Below are 10,885 nucleotides of genomic sequence, written 5' to 3' on the forward strand. Positions count from 1 at the left end.
TTGTCCTCGGAAATAACATTACATTCCAAAGGCTTCGGATCCTCAAGTCTACGTTTGTTGGTAAAGATGTCTTTGAGAAACTTTGCATAAGAAGGTATTTGGGTGATGGCTTATGTGAAAGGGATTTCTACATGAAGTTTTTCTATAACTTTAATAAATTTTTGATATTATTTATTGATCTGGGTTTGTTTGAGTCTTTGGGGATATGGTATAGGTGGTTTATATGGCGGGGGTGGTACATAAGTTTTATCTTTAGGTTCTTCTCCTTTTTCTCGACCTTCCTGGTTTTCAGATTCCTCTGGTTCCTTTACTTCGTCCGCGAGTTTGGTACATTCCTTAGAAGTTTCGGGTTCACTCAATCTAGGGTTTGGTGGCTCATCATAAGCGTTCCCACTTTGTAGGGTAATTGCATTGGCTTGTCCTCTCGGATTTTGTTGAGGTTGTCCAGGGAATTGTCCTCCAGGTGTAGTCTGAGGGGCTTGGTTTAAAGCTACCTGAGAGATCTGGGTTTCAAGCATCTTAGTATGAGTAACTATTTGGTCAACCTTGGTTCCTAACTGGGTAATCAATTCGTTAACATGAATGTTTTGGTTCATGAACTCCTTGTTTTGTTGGGTTTGAGCGGTGATAAAATTTTCCATAATTTTCTCAAGGCTCGGCTTTGGTGGTACAGGTTGCATAGGTTGATTTGATCTAAGGGCCTGATTACTAGGTCTCGGAGGTGCATTATTTTGGATGGGGTTATTGTTTTTATAGGAGAAGTTCGGGTGATTCCTCCATCCAGGGTTATAAGTATTCGAGTATGGGTTCCCTTGGGTGTAGTTCACTTGCTCATAGTGGGTTTCGTTTAATAGACTGCATTCTGCAGATTGGTGTCCTTTGGTTCAACATATCTCACAATCCGACGAAACTGCGGCTACAGTATTCGGGTTTATGCACATATGCTCGACCTTAAGGGCTAATGCGTCTAATTTAGCTTGCATCATGTCTATAGAGCTTAGTTCATGCACTCCTCCTTGGGCTTCCTTCTTCTCAACTGTCGCCCGTTCGACTCCCCATGATTGATGGTTTTGAGCCATATCTTCGATGAGGGCACTAGCTTCAAGATAAGGTTTGTTCATCAGAGCACCGCCTGCGGCAGCGTCGATGGTCATCTTTGTGTTGTAAGGAAGTCCATTATATAAGGTTTGAATGATTAACCAATTTTCTAAGCCATGATGTGGGCATGCTCGGAACAACTTTTTATATCTCTCCCAAGCTTCGAACAACGATTCTCCTTGGTTTTGGGTAAATCTAGTTATATGGTTTCGAAGAACAGCGGTCTTACTCGGGGGAAAGTATCTAGCAAGAAAAACTCTTCTAAGGTTATCCCAAGTCGTAATGGAATTGGGTGGAAGGGAATCTAACCATGATAGGGCTTTATCTCTGAGGGAAAAAGGAAATAATCTTAAACATATTGCCTCAGGAGAAGCTCCATTGGTTTTAAAAGTGTCTGCTAATTGAAGAAATATTTTTAAATATTGGTTTGGGTTCTCAGTAGCGAGACCTGTGAATTGTCTCTGTTGCACTAGTTGCAACAGGGATGGTTTAAGTTCAAAATTATTAGCTGGGATGGTTGGGTTTACTATACTAGAACTAGGTTCTTCATTAGATGGTTGAGCGAAATCCTTAAGAGGTCTTTGGTTTTGATCTTCGGCCATAGCTCTCTTAATTCTATGAAAGAATAAACGTGCACGAGCGTAACGTTTAGGTTCCGCCAAAGGATATACTAAGCTTAAACTTTCGGTGCTGTGAGTTCTTCGCATTGACCGGCAGGAAATAGCCTAAGTCTAAATGATACAACAACAGGGAAATGAAATTTGACGAAATTGCTCCCCGGCAACGGCGCCAAAAACTTGATGCGTGCTTTTCGCAAGTATACAAACGCATCAGAGTAATATAAAAGATTGTCGAATCCACAGAGACCAAGTGTCAATCTATCGTTATCTGTTGTTATGGTGTTTATCAAAGGCAATCAAAATAGGTGTTTTTTTTGGGTGTGCAATGAAAAGTAAAGTGTTGAATAAAGATTAATTAATAAAGACAGGGTCGAATGCAATTCACATAATCAATTGATAATCCAAGTACTTGCTAATAGAACTACTTATGGGCAATGTTTCCTACTCTGAAAAGAACCAATTTAACAGGAACTGTCGCTTTCGCGTATTCAGAACCGAGTTGTACTCCCTAATCAAACCCTCTTATTATCACTTATAAAAAGGCGCGCATTGCTTTAGAGTAGTAAACTTATTTTTAAGAAATATAGTATCTTGACTAAGTTGAAAAGTATTATAACCTGGATTTCATAACCAAAAGAGGTTCTCACGAACCAGACTCTAAACTTATAAACGCGTCCGAAAATAGTTTTAAAATCTCTTTTCTTCTTAAGTTAAAAACTCCTAATGAACTAAACAAAGCGCTTTCGCTGTTTTTGAAATAGTTAAAAACAATTAAGTTTAGATAGACGTTGGACGGCTTTCGATCTTACCCAACGGAATTGAAGTGCGGGAAAACTTAAGTTGAAAGTTAAAATAACCCTTAAGTGTTTCTACGAACAATTGTACGGATTATCGGTTCAATTACGATCCTTACATTCTAACCTTATAAATTTAGTTAGACATGGTGAAGTAAAAGTGCATTAATTTAAATAAAAGTAGTGCGAGTGCGAAAAGTAAATAAAAGTAGTGCTAGTGCGAGGAAATAAATAATTTAAAGCGAGTGCGGGAAATAAATAAAGTAAAGCGAGTGCGGGAAATAAATAATTTAAAGCGAGTGATAGGAAATAAATAATTTAAAGCGAGTGCGGGAAATAAATAAAGTAAAGCGAGTGCGGGAAATAAATAAAGTAAAGCGAGTGCGGGAAAATAAATAAAGTAAAGCGAGTGCGGGAAATAAATAAAGTAAAGCGAGTGCGGGAAAATAAACAAGATAAAGACAAGTAATAAAAACCTGCTCCAATCGGAGGGTTGAGTAAATTGCAAAGCGGAAATGAAAATGGCAGCGGGATTAACTTCCTTCCAAAGTGCTCCAAACTCAATTGCAGACTCTATCACAGACTCGATTACACAATTGTGGTAACATTCCAATGCGAAGCGGTTACCACTTTATAATACTGAATATATGCCTAAGTGAAACAAAGTTGCTCTGAGTTTGTCTCTGCTCTAAGTTTGGATGCTTGTAAAAGTGATTTCGAGTTTCTATTTATAAGCAAGTAAAAAGATGGAAATGACAAGGATGCCCTTCAACTTGAAAATGGGAGGGAAAAACTTTCCTCTTGTGGCGCCCGCCACAAGGCCATGGCGCCCGCCACAAGCACAAAATGAGGCGCCTTAGTGGAAGTAGTGGGGAACATGGAAGTTGAGGGAAGTTGAGCCTGGACACATCATGGCAGGGTCTATGGCGCCAGCCATGGGGTAGGCCACAAGTACAAAATGCTGAATTTTAGGGTTTTTGGCTCTTTTTCGCTCTTTTTCTCGATCGGGGCTCCGATTAAAGTAAAAACCTGAAAACAAAGGAAAACATAGCAATAACACAACAAAATAACAATAAAATAACTAGAATGCATGTGAAATCGGAGTCGAAAATACGGTAAATTTCAGTGTTATCAAACATCCGGAACACAAACTCGATCACGACACCTCATGATACCATTCTCATCAATCCGAAATTCACCACCTTTTCCTTGATTAATCAATGTCATAACATCGACTAATTTCAAATCTGACTTCTGACCTTCTCTAATCTCGTCAAGAATGTCACACGTAAGCTTCAACATACTAAGCTTAACACACGAAGGCGTCGCTTCACAAACCAAACTCAAATCTCTAAATTGCCCCAACAATTCAAACTCTCGAATCATCAACATAGACATGTGCAATGACTTCCTACTCAATGCATCGGCTACAACATTCGCCTTTCCCGGATGATAATTCAAACCAAAATCATAATATTTCAAGAATTCCAACCATCTTCTTTGCCTCATGTTCAATTCTTTCTGATCGAACAAGTACTTCAAACTCTTGTGATCACTAAACACATCAAATCGCGATCCAAACAAATAATGTCTCCAAAGTTTCAACACAAACACAACGGCGGCCAACTCTAAATCATGTGTCGGATAATTCCTCTCATGAACTTTAAGTTGCCTTGAAGCATAAGCTACCACTTGCCCTTTTTGCATCAAAACACCTCCCAAACCCAACAAAGAAGCATCACAATACACAACGAAAGTTTCTAACGGATCCGATAAAATCAAAATAGGAGCCATAGTCAATCTTCTCTTAAGCTCTTGAAAATTCACTTCACACTACGAAGTCCAAATGAAAGCTTGACCTTTCCTAGTCAACTGCGTCAATGGTAACGACAACTTATAAAATCCTTCAATAAACTTCCTATAATAACCAGCCAAACCAAGAAAACTTCTAATCTCAACAACAAACTTAGGAGCTTCCCATTGAGATACAACTTCAATCTTCGTAGGATCCATAGAAATACCACCACTCGAAATCACATGCCCAAGAAAACTTACTTCACTCAACCAAAACTCACATTTAGAGAATTTAGCAAACAACTTATTCTCTTTCAACACCGATAACACAACCTTCAAATGCTCAGCATGATCCTCTTCGCTCTTAGAATAAATCAATATATCATCGATGAACACAACAACAAACTTATCCATATAATCATGAAAAATTCTATTCATATACTCCATAAATACACCAAGTGCATTAGTCACACCAAAAGGCATCACGGAGTACTCGTAGTGACCGTACCTTGTCTGAAAAGCAGTCTTTTGAATATCCTCAGCCTTTACACGAATTTGATGATACCCAGACCTCAAATCAATTTTGCTAAACACACAAGCTCCAACCAGCTGATCCATCAGATCGTCAATCCTCAGAAGTGGATACTTGTTCTTAATCGTCACTTTGTTCAGTTGTCTATAATCAACACATAATATCATAGAACCTTCTTTCTTCTTGACCAACAGAACAGGTGCACCCCACAGCGACACACTAGGATGAATAAACCTCTTCTCAAGCAAGTCTTCAGGTTGACTCTTCAACTCTTTCAACTTAGAAGCAGACATTCGATAGGGAGCCATCGATACAGGACTAGTTCCATGAACTAAATCAATCGAAAACTCAACCTCACGTTCCGGCGGTAAATCACTTATATCTTCCGGAAATACCTCTGCAAACTCACAGACTATTGGCAATTCCTCAATCGTCCTTTTCTCACGAATATCCAAGGTTGCCGACAACATAAACAGCTCGACACCATCTTGCACCGATTCATCAACTTGCTTAGCAGACACAAACCAATCTTCCTTATCACCAACCTCAAGAAAAATAACCGTCTTCTCAAAACAGTTGATATACACCCGATTAAATTCTAACCAATTCATACCCAAAATCACATCAAGTTGCTCTAAAGGAAGACAAACTAAATCAATTCCAAAATCCCTACCAAAGATACTCAACGGACAATTCAGACACACATAGGAAGTAGAAACAGAACCCATAGCAGGTGTATCAATAACCATACTCCTACGCGTATCAGATAATATAAGATTCAATCTCTTAGCACAATCTAAAGAAATGAAAGAATGTGTTGCACCGGTATCAATAATAGAAGTCAAAGGTGTACCATTAATAAAGCACGTACCTTGGATTAACCTATCATCGGTAGTGGCCTCCGCACCAGACAATGCAAACACCTTTCCCTTCGCTTGCTCCTTCTTTGGCTTATCACATTTGGTACTAATGTGACCTTTCTCACCACAATTGTAACAAGTCACACTCGAACCAACTCCACACTGGTTTGCTCTGTGACCACTCTTGCCACACTTGAAACACGTCACAGAATCCTTACTACAATCAGCAACACGATGACCTTCAACGCCACATTTGAAACACTTAAGTGGAGTAGAAGATCCTCCCCCACTTGGCTTCTTGCCAAAACCAGATTGTCTCCTCTTGTCATCATACGGTTTTCCACGATCCTGGTTTTTCCCCTTCAAACTCTTGTAGAAAGAAGCACTTTCCCTACTATCCTCATCATAAATCCGACTCTTGTTAACCAACTCCGAAAAACGAGTAATCTGTTGGTAACCAATGGCCTTCTTGATATCATGTCTCAAGCCATTCACAAACTTCAAGCATTTAGGTCTCTCAGCATTAGCAGTATTATAATGAGGACAATACTTGATAAGCTCCTGAAATCTAGCAGCATACTCAGCAACAATACCATTTCCTTGCTTCAATTCAAGGAACTCCACCTCTTTCTTCCCACGACAATCTTCTGGAAAATAGTTCTCCAAGAAGACATCACGAAAAAGAGCCCAAGTAACCTCAATGTTGTCTTCTTCAAACCTCTGAAGAGTGTTATTCCACAAATCTTCAACTTCCTTCTCAAGCATATGAGTACCCAACTGCACTTTCTGAGCATCAGTACAGTTCATGACTCTGAAGATCTTCTCAATTGCCTTCAGCCAAGCTTGAGCTTTATCAGGTTCATGCTCACCCTCAAAGACAGGAGGATTGTTCCTCTAGAATCTCCCCAAAGCACGGAACTCATCATCATCTCCATTTCGGTTACCAGCATTCGCTTGAGGGATCTGACCAATGGAGTCAGCCAACATCCTCAGCGCCTCAGCAATGACATCATCATTCCTGCCTGCAACCATCGTCCTAAACAGCCCGAACAACCAGACAAACAGTATCGATCGTGTCAGATACACAAATCAAATACAACAGGATTGTAAAATATTAACGACTATTGACCAACTGGTCAACCAGGCTCTGATACCACTAATGTAACACCCCTTTTTCTACCCCAAAATACTTAACATATAATCAGAGTAAATAAGCACGCATATAAACAAAAGGGCGTCACATTGACGTTTTCAAAAACTAAAAGCTTTCAAAAACCAACAGCTTTCATCATCAATATACAATACACCTGGTCATTTAAAATAACACATTTCAATTATCATGAATATTCAAGAATATGCGTTTGCAGCGGAAAATAATGAATACTCATGCATTTCGTAAAATGATCCATGTCTCATACCATGATCATCTCTCAATAATCTCCTCAAGATAAAATAAAACCATATTCAGAATATTTGGCACTATGGCCTCTCGGACAACAATTGCAAATAAACATGTTCACAAGTAATAACATAATACATATCCAAATAAGATATGAGTTCAATACTACTAATCTACCCCGTGTTACATGACCAGAGCATTGACTCACTACCTAGTCTCTAAAGTGAAACACGGAAACTCTCCGGCTAAATCTCGAGTAAGCTACCTTCCACTTACTTCAGCAATACTACTCTTGAGTATCTGCACGATGCCCATGTAAAGGCAACATTCAAACAGAAGGGTGAGAATTCAAATCATTATGAAGAAGTATAATAAGGCACAATGATTAAATCAACAATTAACGGAATTCATCACACCTTGTATAACCATGTCAATAATATTAACCAACATTTATTTCACATGTTTCAACATCCATCAAAACTCAAGGAGTACAATATTAAAATCCAATACTATATTCCCAAAAATACACATAACTACAATTATCACATAATCACATTTTTGCCAAGTTATGTATCCAAACATCATCAAATTCAATTACCATATCTCATACGTACCTCACAATCACATCAATGCATACATTCAATTATCACATAACTCTAATGTGACTCAATGCAAGACATGTGACTCTATGCATGTGGTACCGCAATGTGAACCCAACGTTTCACCGCTTTCCGATTCAATATCTAGAATCCAAGCCACGCTTCCGTTTGGACAAGATCAAAGCCACTACGTCTATTTCCAATTAAGGATCAACGTCTGCTACGCCTATTTCCATTCAAGGATCAACGTCTATTACCATGTGAACCCACAGTTTCACCGCTTCCACCATGAAGCCGACCATGCCATGAATGAATGTACAAATACCAACACATATGCAATTAAGATCATCTCTACCATCTTAACATTCCACATATCACCATAATTCAACTCTATGAATTATCCACCAATGGTACATATACACATTCATAACAATATATCATTCACAAATATAGGCTAATTATCAAATACGCATACTTAGATTTCATTTCAAACTGAATACAGCCTTTAAAGTCTCAATTTTTCATTTTTTTAACAGTGTTAACCGGTTAACGCATTTAGGTAACCGGTTAACGCGAAACAGAATGCACTTCCTGGCAGATTTTCAATAGTGTTAACTGGTTAACGCTTTTGGATAACCGGTTAACGCAAAACAGAATGCAATTTCTACGTAGATTTTTAACAAGTAACCGGTTAACGCTTTTGGTTAACCGGTTAACGCAAAACAGAATCAACTTCTGGGCAGGTTTTTAGCAAGTAACCGGTTAACGCTCGTAGGATAACCGGTTAACACAAAAACAGAATGTAGAATTTTCTGCGTTTTTCATCGTTGGAGGACTTTCGGACCTCCGATTTCGATTCCGTAAAAAGCCAAAAGCTCAGAAAATTATAACTCATACAATACTCTAAGTATATAAAGTTAATTTACAGTTTTAACACAATTAAATAACCACAAATCAAGAATACTCATCAAAACCTAACAATTCCAAAAACCATGAAATTTAGGGATTTCAACGTAAACATATTACTACCCATTGACCCAATCATACTAACCCATAATAATAAGGATTATCCCCCTTACCTCTTCAATTTTCTTGAAACCTTAGCTTCTCTCTTGTTCTTCCCCTCTTCTCCTTACTTTTCCTCTTTTCTTTCTCTGTTGCCGTCAATGATCAAATGAATCCTACCTCTCACTCTCCTACCTCTTATATTCTAGTATTATATTTAGACTTAAAGAATGATACCTCTAATTTAATTAATAGGCCCAATAAGACTTAGTATTATAATATCTCTATTTAATTCAATTCAATTAAACTAACACAATACACCCACCAAGTTAATTAATATAATCAATTATTCAATTATATCTCATATCAACTAAATAGTTAATTAACACACCAAATTAATTAATATAATCAATTATTATACTACCTAACAACCAATTAATTAATTAACACTCCAAATAAATAAAATAAAATATAATAATAATAATATAAGAAATAATTACTAAAATTGGGTTGTTACAACATCTGCTGAAGGTTCATCTGAACCCAAATTCAACCTTGTCATGTGATGGGGTGGACAGTATACATGACTTGCTGGTATTGGCTCCTCTTCCTCATCAGTGTTCATCATTGAATCAACCATGATCTCAGCTTCTTCTTCTTCATCATCTGGAACATTTACCTCAGCTTGTTCGTCATCAGTCTCACAAAATACTTGTGACTGATCAATGAACTGAGACACATGTTGTTGATGTGGTAATATATACAACTCTATATCGTTTTAACCGGATTGTTCGTGACTGACAAACATATGCTGAACATCGTCATCATCTCGAATCTTCTTCTGATAAAATTTTACCTGGTTTTCTGCAAACCAAATCGGATTTTTATAAATGATTTGACCCACATTAATGTACTGCAATTTCTTTTCTATTCTTTGTTTCAAATGCGAAAAATTTGATCGTCTATTTATTGTAAATCGAGTTACCTCTGTGTTTCGAAAATAAAAACCGAACAACTGATGATCAAATATTTTACCTTCGACATGGGCACTGATCATGTAATGTTGTGTGGAAGACATTTTGTTCAAATATTAAAAATGTAAGTTTCTTTACTAGAATTGAATGCATTGCTAAGTTGTTCATCTACACAACATAAATAGTGTTGCATTGATCACTTGGTTTGTCTGTACAGACTTGACCATGCATGCAGTAAAAAGAATCCACATGCAGTGACAAGAGTGACAAGATCACACATGCGCCAGGGAATCCAGGAATCTCTGAAGCAAGGAATCCCTGAGTCCTAAGATTCCTTAACAGGCGCCCATTCCCTAGGCGCCATAAAGCAACTTGGGCGCCAAGAGGAAGGGCGCCCCTTTACGTCAACTGAACATAGGCGCCACTAGGAAGGGCGTCCCTTCCTATTGCCCTACACTAAGGCGCCAAGAGGAAGGACGTCTTTTCCTTGCATGTGAAGAATCACATACAGGCACCAAGAGGAACCATTTGTTTAATTATAGTACGCCCCAAGAACCATTGTTTCGTTTCCAAAACGACTCAATGACCCAATTTGGACAACTATACCGTCCCCAATTCATCCAACCCCAACGACCTAACTACGATGACATGGACACCGAACTCCATTACGGAAGCGTTGTTGGCCAGAGCCCCTCCGAATATTGGGAACAAATGATGACACATCTGTCAAATACCGCTGGAACTTCCGTCGGACCTTCCCACCAGCCATCGCTCGATCAGGTTAGCACACAAAGACCTCAAACACCTCAAAAAATCGTGGGAGACCTCGGAGACAAACTATCGCATCTAAATATGGAACAAGGGGACGTTATAATCGGACTGGTCATTAGTTTATTGTCAGTCCAATGTAACCAATTATTACATTATCAATAAATTTATTTATTTCTATTACTATTTTTTATTTATAAAAAAAATAAAAAAAATACAAGGGGTGTATACGCCAGATGAATTGGCGCATACACCACAAAAAACACTTAGGCGCCAGGAACATTGGCGTCTCCTCATGAGAATGCTACTGATGCCTCCTCTTAATATATTAGGGATGCACCAATTCATGTGGCGTATCCTCTTCAAAATCTGATTATTTTGATATTTTTTGAAATTATTGATTATTTTCGATTTTTATTTTTGAAATACATGAATATTTTAA

General features: G+C 38.1%; 1 non-coding gene across 1 annotated transcript; it reads left to right on the top strand.

The window, feature by feature from the left end:
• The first annotated feature begins 1,209 nt into the window (after positions 1-1,209).
• LOC127098792 (small nucleolar RNA R71) lies at positions 1,210-1,316 on the top strand. The gene has a single exon (XR_007793487.1). It is a non-coding gene; the product is annotated as a small nucleolar RNA R71 (small nucleolar RNA).
• The last annotated feature ends 9,569 nt before the right edge of the window (positions 1,317-10,885 follow it).

This window comes from Lathyrus oleraceus, chromosome 6 (genome assembly GCF_024323335.1).
Source record: "Lathyrus oleraceus cultivar Zhongwan6 chromosome 6, CAAS_Psat_ZW6_1.0, whole genome shotgun sequence".
NCBI lineage: Eukaryota > Viridiplantae > Streptophyta > Magnoliopsida > Fabales > Fabaceae > Lathyrus > Lathyrus oleraceus.